This window comes from Prionailurus bengalensis, chromosome C1 (assembly GCF_016509475.1).
Source record: "Prionailurus bengalensis isolate Pbe53 chromosome C1, Fcat_Pben_1.1_paternal_pri, whole genome shotgun sequence".
Classification (NCBI taxonomy): Eukaryota; Metazoa; Chordata; class Mammalia; order Carnivora; family Felidae; genus Prionailurus; species Prionailurus bengalensis.
Genome location: NC_057345.1, coordinates 74678806 through 74696477, shown reverse-complemented (window position 1 = coordinate 74696477; position 17672 = coordinate 74678806). Strand labels below are relative to the sequence as shown.

Genomic DNA, 17672 nt, shown 5'->3' with positions numbered 1-17672 from the left:
AACATCAATGAGTTACTTGTTCTCTGATTTTCAGTTGAGTTTGGTAGGTGGGAAACACTACTAGGAGACTGTTAGAAGGGAGGAAGAAAAGTGAAGTCAGGTGTTATTTCCCTTGTTTCTTCCCTCCAAGCTCCTCTCATTTAGATGGCTCTCTTCATGCATTCTTGGTGTATCAGTGGTTTCATAATCAGCCCCTCTCTTAACACCTTTAAGTTGTAGAGGCACTATTTGAGCACTTACTGTTTTGGGGGTATTTAATAATACTTTTTAGTTTCTTTAATCCCTATTAATACTTTTGTGAATAATTCCTTTTTTAACTTTCATAAATTACATTCATTTTAATTTGCCTTCCCTTTCAAGCTGGAAATCTAACTAATACTGTAAATCTTTCTACTCTTCTTTTTTTAGATCAAAACTTCAGCCCATCATTTCTCCATATTGAACTCCTGTCTTCAAACGTCTCTTCCTCTTAGTTTTGTGCTATTTTAAATTAAAAACATCTACCTTCTATTTCTTTAATCAAGTTGTTAATAAAATTATAAACCATTTGGGGCTAAGAATGCTATCTGTGGATGGTTACTAGAACACTCCTTCCTGACTGATTTGATCCATTTATAACATTATTTGGTGTTATTCAACTGGTTTCTAATCTATTTTAAAAACCCCTGGTCCTCATGCCTGCATTTTGGCCATTCTTTGATGTCCATGCTCTCTGATTCCTCTTAAGTCTCATATTCATAGGGAGTACATGATTTCAGTGATGATACATATCTGTTCTTGCTCCAGTCTCTGATCTTCAGTTTCTGACAGGTGGCAGACAGAAATTCAGATGTACTTGACAAATGGCAGTCTAATAAAGTATTTCAGTTTTCTAAAACTTGGCTTCCCTTTGAAGGATCCTATAGGAAGCCTTTGCTCTATGACACTGTTGATGTTCTTGTGACACTTGCTTCTTTACACTTGATCACACCTGTTAACATTGAGGTTCACCAGCATTTTAACAACAGACATTTCTTGGATTTCCCCATTTGGCCAGTCTACATCACACTAAGCACCCTAAACTAGAGAATTAAGATCGGTCCAAGGTACCTGATGAAACAGATCCATTTGATATGACGGCATACTACATAATATTTAAATTATGTAATACATGTATATCTCCTGTTTGGGAAGTTCTTTATATCTTTATTGGTGGTGAGCATAGCAAAGATAGGTTTTTCAAAATTTCTCCATATATAATATGCTCATGATTTCTTTTATGGAATTGGCCATCAGAAATCTGCCATTAAACCTCCTCCAGAGAGCATAACACAAGTGATCAGAAATAAATTGCTGTTATTATAGTGTGTATACAAAGATATTGTTCTTTTTTGTATAACTATTTTTGGTTTCTGAATACAATGTTTTCATGAATCAAACTCAGCTTTAGTACTAATATCTCTTTATGAGAAGGACTCTGACATAGGAAGTAGAGAAAAGAATATGTAAATTTTATGGAAGAATGGCCAGGAAATACATGCAGGCTAATTTCACTGCTTGTATTTTCTTTTTTCTTTTCTTTTCTTTTCTTTTCTTTTCTTTTCTTTTCTTTTCTTTTCTTTTCTGAAGTGAACATAACTGCAAGATTATATTGTCTTCATAATGTAACAAAATATGAGGCTTAGAACTGGATCACTTGGCTCTTTCTCTTCTTATCTCCTCCCAGTTCAAAATGTTTGCATCCCTTAATAGCCAGCATTCTCTTAGATCTGCAGTTGGGCTCAACACATTCAAGCTTCAGCACAATCTTCTTTATAGTTTTAGCCTTTCTCCAGAAATTCGGCTTAGTTTGCCTACCATAGCCACTCTGCTTCCTGTTATAACACCGCTTTCCCTGGGCATAGAGAATCTTTGCCTTTCTTTTACTGGGTAACTTTGTGGGGTTGGAGCTTGCCATACTTCTTGCAGAAAGTTTGGCGGGTTTTAGGAACATTCGCCGTGGTTGTGAAAGTACTATCGACGCGGAAAGACTGCTTGTATTTTCTTAAAAAATTGAGGCATGTTGGTAAGCTAATAACAAAAGAGAACACTAGGGAACCACAAATGGAAGAGAATCATTAGTTCTAGCTAGTGATTCCTCTACCCTTATTCTGGTGCCAAAGTGTGATTATATAAAAAATGATAACATAGTGGATTGTGAAATATCTTTAAAAAGTTTTTCCTCTTAGACCATAAATAGTAATAATAAACATTTAATAATCACTTACTATAGGTGACCAAAAACTTGGAAACAAAGACAGATGGGTATAATAAGTAGCTATTGATATTACAATATATGATTTGTTCAGTGGGCTTTCTGATATACTCAGCATATTGTCTCTCATCGTGCTGGGTATCACCCTCAGATAAGCTCTGAAGAACTTACAACTTGTATGGTTAAAGGGCAGGTACTTTGGAAATCTTTTGAATGGTTCTGCAAGGCACCTCCTATCCCTTGGGTGTTTGGCAAGTTGGCCAGTTTGTACTGGCTACGACCTTGGCTATGACTGCTTCCTTCACCTTCTTGGAAATGGATCAGAGTTGACAAAAGAGTTTGTACAACAGACTGACTATATCTTTGAATGTTTAAACCACCTTTCTAAGTGTGCTATGAGAAATGGCAGCTCTTTCAAAGTAATATGCATTAAAAGGCTCTGCTATTTATTGTCAGGATCAGCCCTTCATCAGCTTAGCAGTATCAGCTCAACACATTCAGCTTTCATCAATCTGTAAAAAATATAAAATTATGGTATTTATATTTCCAGATTTTATGGATGCCCTGTATATATTGAGGAATCTTCTTTTTTCATGTAATTCTCATAACAAATCTATGAGTTGCCTTCTATTATTTCCATTTCACAGAGGGAAAAGTGGAAGAAGAGGGAGATTAAGTAACTTTTCAAAATCACAGAATTGGTAAATAGAAAATTATAGGTTTTAGGTTTAGGGAATGAGAACAAATTAGAGGGAGAAAATTTGGTGAAGAAATACTATGTTAGCTAGTAGAACACAAATATTTTGCTGTATGTTTATGTAATCTCTCTGGCTTGCACATCAGATATCAGATTTTAAGGTACACCAAAATGGCTTCCAGAGAGCTTTTCTGATAAGCATACCTCAACATGGAAGTGCTAGGTGGCCTTTGACAAATTTTTAGCATCTCTGTGCCTTCAAAAATGGGGATGATTATTTTAGCTATCTACCTACCAGGTGAGTTGCTATTTGGGAATTCGAATACAAATTGTTTTTTGACTTCCTTGGAAGAAAGTCGTACTATAAAAACAAATTTGGGCTATTATAATGACAAGTGTGTGAGTGTACATTAATTTCCCCCTTATGTTGTTATTGCCAGCAGATGGAGGTCGAAATTGAATTGCTGCTGACTGTTGTCCCTTGTTATGGCCTGTGGAGATATGACAATTGAGGAAGAACTTAGAGGAATGCCAAGTAGCAGAGCATGAAGCAGTGGGTGTGACCCACTGCCTTGGACATTTTATGGCTGATAGCACTTGGCGAGAAAAAAATCTGCAGACTCTATAGTAGTCTTGCAAATAGATCTAAACATTAACCATGCCCTCACCCTCACCCCTATTTGATTCGCCCTATAATCTACGCATTTGCCAAAATCCACTCTACTAATTGTCTGCTAACTCACTGGTCCCCTCACAAAATACCTAAAAACTGAATAAATCACGCTTGAAGGAATTTCTTCGTTGCATTGCAAATGTGGGCACAGAAAGTCGAGGCAATGCATATGAAACTTCCTGTTCTACTTTGATTCCTTTTGGGCTCGTCCTGGTTCTTCATTTTTTAAATCTTTTTGTTTGTCCAGAGATTATAACCTAGGGAGTCCTTGGATGATCTTCCAGTGGTGCCTGACCCAGGGAATTAGAAGCACAATATCTGTGCATGCTATCATGCTCATTTTTGTTTTTTTCCTTTAGGAGAGTCTGTAGCTTTCACAAGATCCTCGAAGGGGCTTAGGACTTCAAAAAGCTTATGAATTCCTGCTTTGGATCTTTGGTTTATGGGGCAGTGAAACTTTGTATGTTTGCTTTAACGATTGAGACACAGCATTTTATGTGAATGAGAACAAGGGAGTGGTGGAGAAAAACAGCTTGGAGGGCATTATTACCTTTCCCAATCTTCATTTCTTGTCATGAATTATTAATCATGAGGTAACACTTCATCTGATGCTTTGAAAACTCTCCCCCTGGTAAGAACAGCCTAATTGAATTGGAGGAAGTGGAGCAGGAAGAACTAAACGTGGACGTTGATGGTTTCACCAAAAGCAATTATACACCCTGCAGCCTTCTCCACCTGTTTGAAAACCCAAGGCCCACTAATTCTCATGCCACAAGGGAACGGATGGGAAAGTAGAGGAAAAATTAAAATTGTGGAGTTTCAAACATATCTTCCTTGAGAGTACTTCATTTTGGCAAAGGGGTGTATGGGGGGATAAGGCAGGATAAGTGGTGTGGACAGGGGTCTGATACGGGAGATAAGAGCATGAACCAGTTCAGTCTCTGTGGAGTGCGTTCTGGCGAGGTAACAAAAACTTTAATACAGGCATACGTCTACCCAGTAATTCCAACTGCACCAATGCATATATCTCAAACTTTAAAATAAACATGCATAATGGAATATGACGGAGTCATTAGAAATCACGATTAAATACATTTTGATATGAAACTATGTTTTTGATATTTTGTGTAAAAAAGCCAATAAACCAATATGAATGTATACGGAGTATAGTATAATACGCATTGAAGAGAAATGTAATACTTTGGAATTGAGGAATATGTACCTTAAGGCACATTTTTATGTAATATAAACATGGAGGAAGTCTGGTAGGATATGCACTAAATGATAAAAATGGTTCCCGATGAGTGCTCTGGTTGCAGTTAATTTATTTTTGCTTATCTTTATTTTCATTTTATTTTCTGTAGTAAGCATGTACTTTTTTTGGTCATTAAATGTACTAATACAAATTCAGACATTATCTTCTTTTGAAAATACAGACTCCAGGTTGAAAATAGACGGTTATATCAGCAAAGGATCATTCTTGGCAACTCCCAGAAGTTGGGTCCCACCTATCAGAAATTGAAGCAGGGGTATGGGTGCCTGCATGGCTCAGTTAGTTAAACATCCAACTCTTGGTTTTGGCTCAGGTTATGATCTCATGATACATGGGTTTGAGCCCTGCTTTGGGCTCTGTGCTGACAGTATGGAGCCTGCTTGGGATTCTCTGTCTCTCCCTCTCTCTCTGCCCCTTCCCATTTCATGCTTGCTCTCACTCGCTCTCTCTCTTCTCTCTCTCTCTCTCAAAATAAATAAGTAAACTTAAAAAAGAAGAATAAAAGAGGCTGAAACAAACAGAGGTGATGGAGAATGCCCTTTCTCCTTCCAAATGACTAGGAGAGGGCGATCTGGGCTTTTTCCCTGGATCTGAACCACTCCTTCCTATCCACAACCAGGTCAAACCAAGGGAGTTTCCACATGTTAAATAGCAAACAGAAAGGCTTTTGAAGACATTTGAAAATAAAAGGAAAGAAAATAATCTCAGACCCTACCAGAATTTCCTACTTCATGCTGCCTTCACGCTGACTTCCCTTTACCCCATGATTACTCTGATTGTAGCATCTTCCAAACTATGCCAGAATTACCCAGCTTGATTTCCTTACACAATGCACACTCTCTCTGTCTTGGTTTCCACTGTATCTCCAGTGCTGAGCACAACACTCCATCAGTAAGTGCTGAGTGAGAAAATGATTAAATGAATGCATGTGTGAAGAGTAGCAAAGAACCACCAACTTGACTACATTGGATTCCCCAAAAGCAAGTGCAGTGAAATCCAAGTCTGAGAAACAGATATTTTTCCAAAGATAGAGTGGAACAGGCATCTCCAAGGGATAAGAAATGATGACTCAAAACAGCACTTGTGGGGATTTGGAAGGGCTAACAAGGAGAGAGGGGATGCCACAAAAACCAGGCTGAAATGAACAGGCAAAGATGGGTTGTTGCAGTTATATTGTACAATTGTAAATGACATTACTGTAGGCATGGGGGAACAAAGGTTGTTGAGTTTGCAGAGAAGTGGATTCTTGAATGGGTGAAAATTAAATCTGCAGGATGATTTTACGTGGAGACAACACACAGGACAATTTTAGCCACATAAACAAGAATGGCCGCGTGCAATGATTTCTATTCAACCCCCCTGGCTTCCTGGCCTAAGCTGATTATTATTAAGCATTTATGCGGCATTTCATATGTACAAGTGCTTTACAATCATTTATTATTTATTCCTCACAACGTGAGAAAGCCACAAATCAAGGGCAGGGATAAAGTTAATACAATTTTATTAAACAAGAGGGGTGTGCCTAGCAGCAGGCTCAGCTACAACCAGGGAGTGTGACCTCACAGGAAAGAAGCAACAAGACAATTCCTTTTTCTCTTTTTCTGTTGCAATTTACACTTTTAATCAGTATTAAGTCAGGTGACCCTGCACACCTGGGAGAACTCCTGGGAACCTGGAAACCTGGTGTGCCAACTCAAGGGAAAGCCTGCCTCTGAATCTGTCCTTTCTATCGCCGGTTTCCTCCCTTCCTCTCCCTCCCTGCTGGCTCCATTTTATTTCTTGTATTTCATGGATTTTTTTTTTATTTTTTTCCATCATGCCCCATCTCTCCTTTTGTTTGTTCCTATTTCTTTGTCCCTCATCCCAGTCTTCTTCCCCCTTCCTCTCATCTTTCTCTGACTCTCCTTTCTCTTCTCTGCTTCTATCTCTACTTCTCTGTCCTCCTCTCTCTTCCCACAGACACACAGTGACGCACGGACACTACAGACAGAGAAAGAAGCAAAATCTAATTGTAGGAGGTGCAGAAGGTCATTTCCTCTCTAAGACAGTACTCCTTCACTGCCTTCTTCTGAGACCTGACACATGGAAAATTTTAACTCGATTTGTACAGGGAGAATAATGCCAGTGTTAATCCAAGTTGCTTGGAAGGTCATTTAAAAACCATTCCAGGTTGTTTTACTCCCACTGCTAGTGTTCTTCAGGCACTTCTCATAAATGCTAATGAATAATTCACCTTGGTAGTATAGACAAACACAGGCTGGTGGTGTTATTTGGAAATCATTCAAATTGACTAATTAGTCATTTCCTTTAGATTTTATTTAACAAAGGAAAAAGCATTTTGAGATATTTGGTAAATCATTATGTTACTAAAATCTTAATAATGTATTAATTTGGGGAAGGGTTGATCACATTTAGTGAAAAAGCCTGAATGGTTGCAATTTTTAAAAAATTATATATATAAATTTATTACATTCTAGGCAGAATCTTATTAGTGAACAAAAATATCTTAGCTAGAGGTCTCACTGGTCTCATTTTGAGGAATAGATAAGAATCATTTGTTGTTAATGCACATATTGAAACAAAGGATAGTAGATGAACACTCTCCCCAAAATCCCTTTAAGTACTAGTTTTCATCCATGACCACCTACTATGTGTAGGATACACTGTTCTACATGCTAGTGATAGAGCAGGGAACCGACAGAAAAAGCACTTGCTTTTATGGAATTTAGATCCTATTGGGGATATTTTATAAAGATTAAAAAAGATAATTATTAGATGATTAGATAGATAAATAGATGATGGAAGGAAGGAAGGAAGGAAAGAAAGAAAGAAAGAAAAGAAAGAGAAAGAAATGGATGGATGTCATAAAATGACAAGTGCTAGGTAGAGAATAGAAAGTGATTGGGTATGTTTTGGGGTATATTGGATACTATTTTTGGAGCAGTCAGGAAAAGCCTTTAGGGATGGGGACAATAGAGCAGAGACTAAATATTGAAAAGGAATCACTGTGTTAAGATCCAAGCATTTCAAGGAGGTAGATAAGCAATGTGTGAAGACCTGAGGTGAGAACAAGCTTGGTGCATTGAAATCTCATGTGTTTGTAGCCTAGTGAAAAAAGAAAGAGTGGTGAGAGAAAAGCTCTAAGTCTGGTCAGGGACCAAACTGCATTGTTTCTTTCTTTTGCTCATTAAACTTTTCCTAGCTAATAAAGGGAAGTTTCATCCCAGTGACTAAATCATTGCAATTCTCCATTATGGTAGGAGCAGGATGAGTTTCTTCAGTGTGACAAATGTATCTCCCCTCTACTAATTTCCTTTTAAACCTATAACAATCTCTTCTTCAGGCCAGTAGATATAAGTCTTCAATGTGCCAATGAAGAGGAACCACAGAGAACACAGAAGGAACTTTCTTGGTTTTTCAATTCAGTGAAAGGCAGAGCATAATTAAAACGTGTAATAACGCACATCTTTGGATTTTATCCTCAAGATTATATTAAGATCCTCTTAGTTGGATAGAAGGAAGATTTCTGCACTCTACTTACCCCCTTTTCAACCAAGACCAAACTGAGGAGAGAGAAGATAGATGCCTGACTTGACTAGCCAACATCTTTGGAGCCACAAGCCCTCTGCCAAAGCTCTTTTCCATGCTTTACTCCTTCCCTAAGAAGTGAGGGCCTTACCAGTTCAAATTGGGTCCCGTCTCTGCTCATCCAGTGGTCACCAGCCAGTGGCCTGAGTTATAACACATAGACTTAGTGGTAGATGTGGCTGAAAAGACATTTTGGAGTCAGATAGGGATGGATCTTAAAAATAATGTCGGATGATGTTGGCAGCCTAAATAAAGAGGTAAACTAAGACAAGTTCAAAATTGTCAAAATTATGAGCTTATTCAGGAATAGCAGGGGAATTGCAATTCAGGCCATGAAAACTGTATCAAGCCACAGATGAGTCTGTTAAGGTCTGGGACAGGTGTATTTATGGGAATATAAAAAGGAATGTAAAGAGGGGAGAGTTTAGTTAGGTCTGTTAAAAGAAAAAAAAATTGTGGCCAGCTTTGAAAATTCTGCAAGCAGACAAAACCAACCCAGTCATACAAACAAAGATCAATTTAGCTTACTTTGTGAGATCAGCCCAATCTGAATCATTTCTTGTTCATGTCTGTAAAAACCGTAAGCAAAAATTTCCTGGGTTGATATTAAGCAACTCCTTGACCGTCTCCATATTATTTAAGAAAATTCCAATACTATCAGTTTTCTATAAACAGGCATTTATAGGAAATCAGTTTCCCAGTCCTTAAATTTTGTTTTCCTGAGGGGACATATGTGAGATTTTACATTTTATATCCTCTGGTCCCATTTTACATTGAAATCCTTTCATGTTTTCTCCCTTCTCTGAAGATCCTTTGCACAAAGCATTGCTGACCAATTATGGTATTCAGATGTTGTTCATTATTATTTTGTCAAAGGTATAATTCTTTACATGTGGATTTTTTTGTATGTTCTATGAAGCTGAGGAGGACCATCAGGTGTCTTTTTCCATGAAGCTGAGGAAGGCCATCCTCAAGAGTCTTGTCCCAGGAGGGGAAGGAAATGATACGGAATTTCACTGACCTCATTTGGGCAACACGAGGGTTGAAAATGAAAAATCTCATCTATGTCCCTCTAAGATGGACCATTTAGTTTCCATGATCAGTTGAGTTTCAGGAAAAGCCCTTGGCAGGACAATAATTTTATTTGTACATACACTCAGGAAGAAGGCATTTGTTTACTAATGCAAAACACTAGAAATTTAGTTAAAAAGGTTAAACTGAGGACCAGAAGCTCAATGACACCTACTGATTGAAATACACCTCTCAACCAGTTTCCCCACTTGCCTATGTTAAATAGATCAACAGTGTCCTAAGTTCTGGGAGTTTGGCCACCTTCTGCTAGCATCTTGATGTTGTCCTTCATTATTTTTAATTCTTATGTTACTTTCCCTGACTTACTGACATAAAAACAGCATTCTTCCCCAAGTAAGGTACAGCTTCCCCTTGTGGAGCAGTGAGGAGGTTTAGGGCTCTGTGGATTTGTAGGGTTACTTCTGCAAGGCTGTCTATTTGGGTTTGTTGATATTCAGAAGCTTGGACAGAAGTATTGAAAGTGGTAGACATGACTATAGAAATATTGTGAATTGCTTTTTCAAGGTTTGCTATTCCAATCCAAGGGAAAAAAGCTCTGTCAGAAGTATGCCCCAAACCCTTTCTGTCTACTGCAGGGTTATATGTAGGCAGCCACCCAAATTATAACATTCCCAGTTCCAAAGCATCCTTTTAAGTTGATAGGACAGACTCCAAATAAGCTATAAAAGCAGCAGAATGAAACATTTTTCTAATTTTTGTGTCAAGGGTGAGGACAATGATCCCACAACATTCCTTCCTATTCAGAGGAAGCATAAAATATATATTTTTTTTCTCCTCAAAAAGAAATACCTAATGTCTTCCAAGGGTAACACATAGTTGGGTCTCTTTGCTCAGATTCTTTTCCCTGGAATGAAAGAGGAGATCTCATAATTGGAAATACAGGCTTTTATACAGAGCACATGATAATCAGTTTCACTAACATTGTGGAGATGGTTATGTGATGCCTTAAATTTCTAAGTAGAAACACTTATAGATCTAAAGTAACAAGTGAGCTGGTCTAGTATAAGTAGGATTTTGGTGGAAGTTTGGAAAATCTCTGGAGAAAAAGCAAGTTAAGTTTCTCCATCATTTACCATATTTTTGGTCAATTCCTAATGGAGTACCATTGAGTGGGAGCACATAAGCTTTTCATTTCCTGGTCTTGTTATGGCTTTCATTGTTCCATTGTAGAGATACATTAATGGATGAGTTGATATAGTCTTCTGTATTTCAATGGGATGTGAATTCATATTCATCTGGGTCATACAAAATAATATCGTTACAAATATTAAGTGGGAGATATCCTAGAGTTTTGACATTCCCATCATCGATTTTGAAACAAAGAAAAATTTGGAGTAATATTCCAGAACTGACTGAGGGATAGCCATTTATCCAAAAATGGAAAGCCATAATATTTGGTGCCTTTTTCCAGAAGGAAGGAAGGAAATGTGTGGCTCCAAAGTTACCAAAGGAAAATCCTACATGTTTATCAGATAAATTTTGCCATCCTTCTCAAGATAGTGACCAGGCCACCAATTCAAGTTTATCATGAGTAATATTTGCTCTGGCACAAATCTGATAGTATGTTTAGCAGAATCAAAGTTTTTGTAAGGTGGGGATAAAAGGATGTGTTGAAACTAAAGTGAAGAACAATGGTAAAACTAGAAAAAGAACAGTTGAAGGCCTGAATGACCTAATTTAACTAAACACAGAGTAATTAAAAAAACCAACCAAACAGGAAAGTTATATAGGCTTGGCCCAGGTATTTTGAGTAAGCTGTCTACTTCAGATGCCATGAAATTTGGCCTAGAAATTTTCAGTTTCAGGTCACCAGTTGGTATATAGGTTCACTCAGGTTTGGGGGCTTTCTTTAGATGTGATGCATGAATCTAGGAGTTTATTCCTTTAAATTTGTCTTCCCAAGGGTTAGTTAACAGCACCTAGTAAAGGCCTTTCCAGTGATGTTGCAAAGAGTCACTGGAGATGTCTTTTCCATGAGAAGAAATCTCTGGGCTATAAGGTGTGATGTTTGATGCCTCTGTTTCCAGGGAGTGCTCTGTATAAAGATTGTTCTACCAGATGGTGACTATTTTCTATGGATTTGAACAGGCTTTTGCAAAATTGAAATATATCCCTCTTTATTAGTTGTGGGTCAAAAAAAATGGGGCTAAGTGTATCAGTCATTGTGTAATTATTTCAAAAGGTGAAAGTTTATGAATTCCGAAGGGAGTAGATCTAAGATTTAGAAGAACTGACAGTAATGTTTTTGGCCAGGGTACTTGAAGGGTTTCACCTAATTTAGCTGAGTCTTAATAATTCCATTTGTATGTTAGACAATCCCTGAAGATAATAAGCACAATAAAAGTGCCACAAAACTGGTCAGACACCACAGACTTGTCTAAGTTTCTGACCAGTAAAGTGAGTTCCCTGTTCACTATGAACTTTAAGGTGGGGGTGGGGGTAGGGGGGAATATTTTCTAGTAGGATTTTAGCTACAGAGAAGGTAGTTCCTTATCTATACAGGAAAACTTCAGTCCAATGTGAAAACATGCATACCATTACTTAGAACATATTTATATCCATGAGATGGAGGCAATTGTATGAAATTCATCTGCCAAACCTCAAATGGTCCACCGGGTAAACTAAAATGCCTCAGGGGCAGTATGGATAGTCTTCCCTGGGTTAAATTTAGTATGGTGAAATGACCAAGGTAAGTGCTTTTCGTGGCCTTGCAGATGTTTTCCACCAATGTTGATTCATGAACATTATTATTTTATCACTTGACCAGTGATTTCATCTGTGAATGGTAGTTAATAATGGAAATTTTAGATTTTCTGACAGTACCAGTTTATTATTGGGTCAGAACCAAAGTTTCATTTCTTCATGATACCAACAGCTTTTAGCTCTCAAATTGTCTTTTTCTCTTTCAGAAACCAATTGTTTGTATTTGCCTGGGTAATTTTCTTAGGTCATCACTAGGGGAAGTAGTTTTCTGGACCATGACAGAAGTGTGGTCTATGGATCCCATAGGAACAGCATTTTTTGTGGAGGCATCAGTGAGTGGTTTCCTTTGGCTTCAACAGACAGACTTAGAATGCTTAGGGACTTTAATAAGCTTTAAGAGCCGCTGATGGGAGTATAGCATCTAATAAACTTTGGACATAAGAACCATCTTAAATTCTGTTTCTGCTGCAAGTAGGAAAACCTTGTTGCTTCCATAAAATCCAAAATCATGGGTTATTTCAAAGGCATATTGACTATTAGTATGGATGTTAGTGGCTTTAGCTTTAGCAAGAATACATGCTTGAATAAGAGCATGTAATTTGGCTTATTGGGCTGAAGTAGGCAAAAGTCATCATGAGGGGTTAATATGTGATTCATCAAAGTCAAACCGTCATGGAGATTTCATCCATGGAAGAAGTGAGAAAGGGAGCAGGTTTGAGTTTGTTACAATAAATAAGAGTGATCTGAGGAGCAGTTAGCAAGAGAATTTCATAAGAAGTTAGATGGCTTCCTGAAAGGTGTTAGTTATGTTGTGAGTTCAAGAGAGCAACAATACCTTGAGTTACAAAGATGGTCAAGGAGGATCTCATAACTATTTCTTCAGTGATCTTTACCAGAAAGGCAGTAGCAGGGATAACCTTAAGGCATGGAATATGACCTCAGTCCATGGGATATAATTGTTGGCTGTCATAACCTAGAGATTGGTGGTAGACCCCATGTTTTGTGGGTAAATACTTTAAAGAAATTTCCCTCTTTTTCATATACAAAAAGGAAAAGAGCTGATAGTTTGGATGTGCAAGAGTATGTGAATTTATTAAGCTTCCCTTCAAGGTTTTAAATGTCAAGTTATCTTGTTTTTCCCAGATAATAAGATTAGATTTAGTGTTTTTTTAATAAGACATATAAGGGTTGTGCCATTAAGGAGAAAACTGGAATTCAGTTGTGACAATAACTCAGCTGGCCCAAGAAAAGCCTGTAATTGACATTTTGTTTTAGGTTTAGGAAATCTTAAGATGCCATGAAGCTTGTTGGGATCTAGGTATAACTCTTGTTTTGAGATTAAATGCACTAAATATCCAGTTTCAGTTTGAATAAATTGCATCTTTTCTTTTGAGATCTTGTATCCCTTACGGGCTAAGAGTTTAACAGGTAAATACTATTTTCTTGTGAGGAGGCTTGGGACAGTGAACAGAGAGAAAAGTCATCTCCATATTGTAGTGAGATGGAGCCTCCAGAAATTTTTATATCATCTAGGTTTTAAAATTTGTGAGAACTTTCAGTAAAACCCTGGGCCATTGCTGTCCATGTATATTGTTGTCCTTCCCAGGTAAAAGCAAAAATGTGTATCAATATTAACAACTTCAGTCTTATCAACTGAATGCACTGCATAAATCGATCACAATGAAAAATTTACTTTTTGTAAGGATAGATGCTTGTATGGGAATTAGGAACAACAGGATAGTGAGGAATAATAATGTTTTTTATTGCTTGAAGATCTTGGACAGTCTTCATCTGCAACCATTAGGGGGTTTTTTACAGGTAAAATAAGGGTGTTACAAGGATTGGTGCAGAGGATAACAACTCTATGTTGTATAGTCTTCTATGATAGGTCTCATGCCCTGTAAAGCTTCTTTGTCTATATGGTATTAATTCTGGGGAGGGGTTTTAAGGGATCTATTTGGATCTTAATGCCAGGGGGAGTGAGTGCAGAATGAATTCTGACTATGGTCTTGGAGGTTTTTCCCATAGAGTAGGAACATTAAATCTAATAATGAGAATGAATCTGAAGTTTGATCTTCCCTGGTTTGTAAACTACATGTGAAAGAAAAAGAGTTTGGATTTTCCTGGTGGGTAGATTCAAGGGATTTAAATTTAGGGGATTCAAACTCAAGGGTTATTCCATATTTTATTTATTTTATTACTTATTTTAGAGAAATAGAGAGCAGGAGGGAAAGAGGCAGAAGGGGAGAGGGAAAGAATACCAAGCATGTTCCATGCTCAGCGCAGGGCCATATGCGGGGCTTGATCCCACAAACCTGGGATCATGACCTGAGGCGAATTCAAGAGTCAGGTACTCAACTGACTGAAACCACCCAGGCACCCTGAGGGTTATTCTCTTTTGGAAGAAAGAAACGACAGCGTACTTACTTTTTAAGGGAATCTTATACTAGTAAGTGAATAGGTACTGTTTCACTGAGAAATGGGTGTTTGTTTTGCAAAGGTCTCAAACAAAAGTGTATAGATTTAGAAATAGGAACCACTGTGGTTTATTTGACATGACTAATATTTGAATAAATGTATTGCTCTGAGGAGTAGCTCCTGTGTCAATTAATATTTCAAGGGATTGGCCCCCAATTTGGAGAATAGTTTCCCTCAGTCTATTTAACTGTAGAATGGGAAACAGACCTTGTGTTTCCTTAGAGCCCCATCATTAGGATGAGTCTGATCCTTAGCTCTTGGAAAACTCTAATTATCGTGATAATTAGATAAAATATTTTTTATTTCTAGCAGTCATTTCCCCAAAGGCCAGGTTTTTTACAATTATGACAGAGTCCAGTGGGGAGAGTTTGCTTAAGAGATTCCATCTGTTGAAATTGAATCTTTTAAAATTTTAGTTGCCTTTCTTTTGGATTTATCGTCTCCGGTGCAGGCTCACTGATTAGCTAGATTGACAGATCAGGTGTGGACAATGTTCCCCATTCTATGTAGATTCTCCTGACTAACAGATCAGGATCTGATCAGTTTAAACATCTCAGTAGATCTCTGTAGATCTCTGTTTAAACCATTTATAAAGATTGACTTAAAGCCTACCCTGCTGGATTCAACATTTATAGGGAGCCCAGAATTTTCTCTAAAAACACTGTGAAGTCTGCTATGGTAATCATGAACAGATTTGGCAGGCTTTTGGGTGCATGCCTGAATTTTGTTCCAGTCTACTGATTTAGGGAAAGCCCTTGGGATGGCAAGATGCAGCCTTCTGGCTATGGCACAAGCTTGGTCGTATAAAAGAAGTGGTGGTTGAATTATTTGGAATTCTAAAGATTTTTCAAGTCTTTCTCATTTAACAGATTTCATCCAATGCTGGGTTTGGCCTTCTCCAACAAGCATATAGATTAATTGATAAATAGAGAAGTTTGAATTAAAATATTGAATTCTTGAGGAAACGTGTGAGGATCCTCATTGTTACTTTGGGAAAAATCTTGTGTTATAGTCTAAGTTCAGCTTTGGTCCATGAGATGTAGGAAATTGATGATTTATCAGGATCTTCAGAAGACCTAATTTTAAAAGGGGGAGTTTTAATAGGTTCAGTTGGTAATGTTTCAGCAATAGAGAAGACGGAGAGTTCAGATAAAGGAAAGGATTAGAAGAGGACACAGGTGGATCTAGAGGAGGTGGAGCAATGGAGTTAGGGGAGATCTTGGCTGGAGTTGAGTTTTCTGCAGATGAAGCGTTTATGGGAAATCAGTCTCAATCCTTAAGTTTTGTTTTCCTGAGGGCGCATATATCCTCCAGTTCCATTTTAGATTGAATTCTTTTACAGTATGGTGTGCCTTTGATTTTAGAGAAGTTACCAAAATATGCGAGTCTAAGGCACTGATAGGGATTGAAGCATAGCTCTTCTCCATTATTTCCCTTTTTATTTTCTTTAACTTTTTTCTCCTTTCTCTGCTTTCTCTTTTTTCTTTTCTATTGCATTCTAAATTTAGGCTTTATTACATTCTAAGTGTAGGCTTTAGTGACCCACGTGGCATAATGAGAACTATAATGCCTGGGTCAAACTTTTGGATTTTTACAAATCCCCAATTTGCAAAGATCACCTTATCCTTGTCCCACTGGTAATGGGACACTTAGCTTTTCCATCTTCCAACACCCCTGAAGAATCTTGGGCTTATCTTTTCTGTAGAAATTGCTGCTGCTTCTAAACTCCCAATCACTTCTCTGCATGTAATCACCTGTATACACTGTTTAGTTTTCATACTATATCACACTGCTGGACACTGATGTAATCTCTTTACTTTCCAAAATACCACCTACTGAAGGCTATGTATATAGTAGATTTTATTGAGGATTTAGAATCAATGGATGAGAGATGGGATAATGGAGTGATTAAAAGGTGGATAGGTCACAATGTGTACAGCAAGCTATGAAAGAAAATTAGATGACTTCTTAAAAGCCTTCCTTTTGTTTGAAGGAGGTCACACTTTAGTTTTACTTAGGCTTACAGCTTATTGGGTGAGATCCACCCACATCATCTGCTTTACTTGAAGTCTACTTATTTAAATGTTAATCTTGTCCAAAACACCTTTATAAGAACATTCAGAATAACATCTGACCAAATATCTGGGGCACTGTGGCCCATCAAATGGACACATAAAATTAATTATCTCCCTATACAAAACCTAAAGACATGGGAATGTTATATCTATTAAAGAAAGTTCTCTCCTCCGTGAGTTTCTGCAGCCAGTTCTTAAACTTATTTTCCTTCTCCTCAGTACAGAAAATTCCTTGTTTGTCACCACTTCTTGGTTGTCTCTCATTTGACAAATCAGGAGCATGGATGGTAAAGGGGCATGTGTATGTATATGTGTATGTGTGTGCACATGAATGAATGCACATGTGTGTATTTCTGTGCATATAGTAAAAATGTAATTCTATTTGGAAGGGTCACTTTGACATAAACTAGGAAAGCACTGATATGTCATTCTGTACAAGCAGCTTTCTAAAATTTTGAGTATACTTAACCCAATGACCACTTTTTTTTTTAATGTTTAATTTTGAGAGTGAGAGAGACAGAGCACAAGCAGGGGAAGGGCAGAGAGAGAGAGGTAGACACAGAATGTGAAGTGAGCTTCAGGCTCTGAGCTGTCAGCACAGAGCCCAACACAAGGCTGGAACCCACGAACTGTGACATCATGACCTGAGCTAAAGCTGGACTGGACGCGTAACCGACTGAGCCACCCAGGTGCCCCACCTATCAACCACTTCTCTATTTTGATGTGAAGATCTTGTAGTCAAAGAATAAAGGAACTTTGCTCCTTTCTTTATCCTTACACCTTACTTCCCCAAAGAGAATTTATATGTAGTAGGTCCAAAGGAACTGTTGGACTCTTCTATCTTATGCTAAGAAAAGGGT

At 37.7% G+C, this 17672-nt stretch overlaps 1 long non-coding RNA gene across 1 annotated transcript; it reads right to left on the bottom strand.

The window, feature by feature from the left end:
• Positions 1-1603: 1603 nt before the first annotated feature.
• On the bottom strand, positions 1604-17341 carry LOC122479607. The gene is made up of 3 exons (XR_006296376.1): positions 17331-17341; positions 11612-11621; positions 1604-1789 (listed from the first exon to the last, which is right to left on the bottom strand). It is a non-coding gene; the product is annotated as an uncharacterized LOC122479607 (long non-coding RNA).
• Positions 17342-17672: the final 331 nt, after the last annotated feature.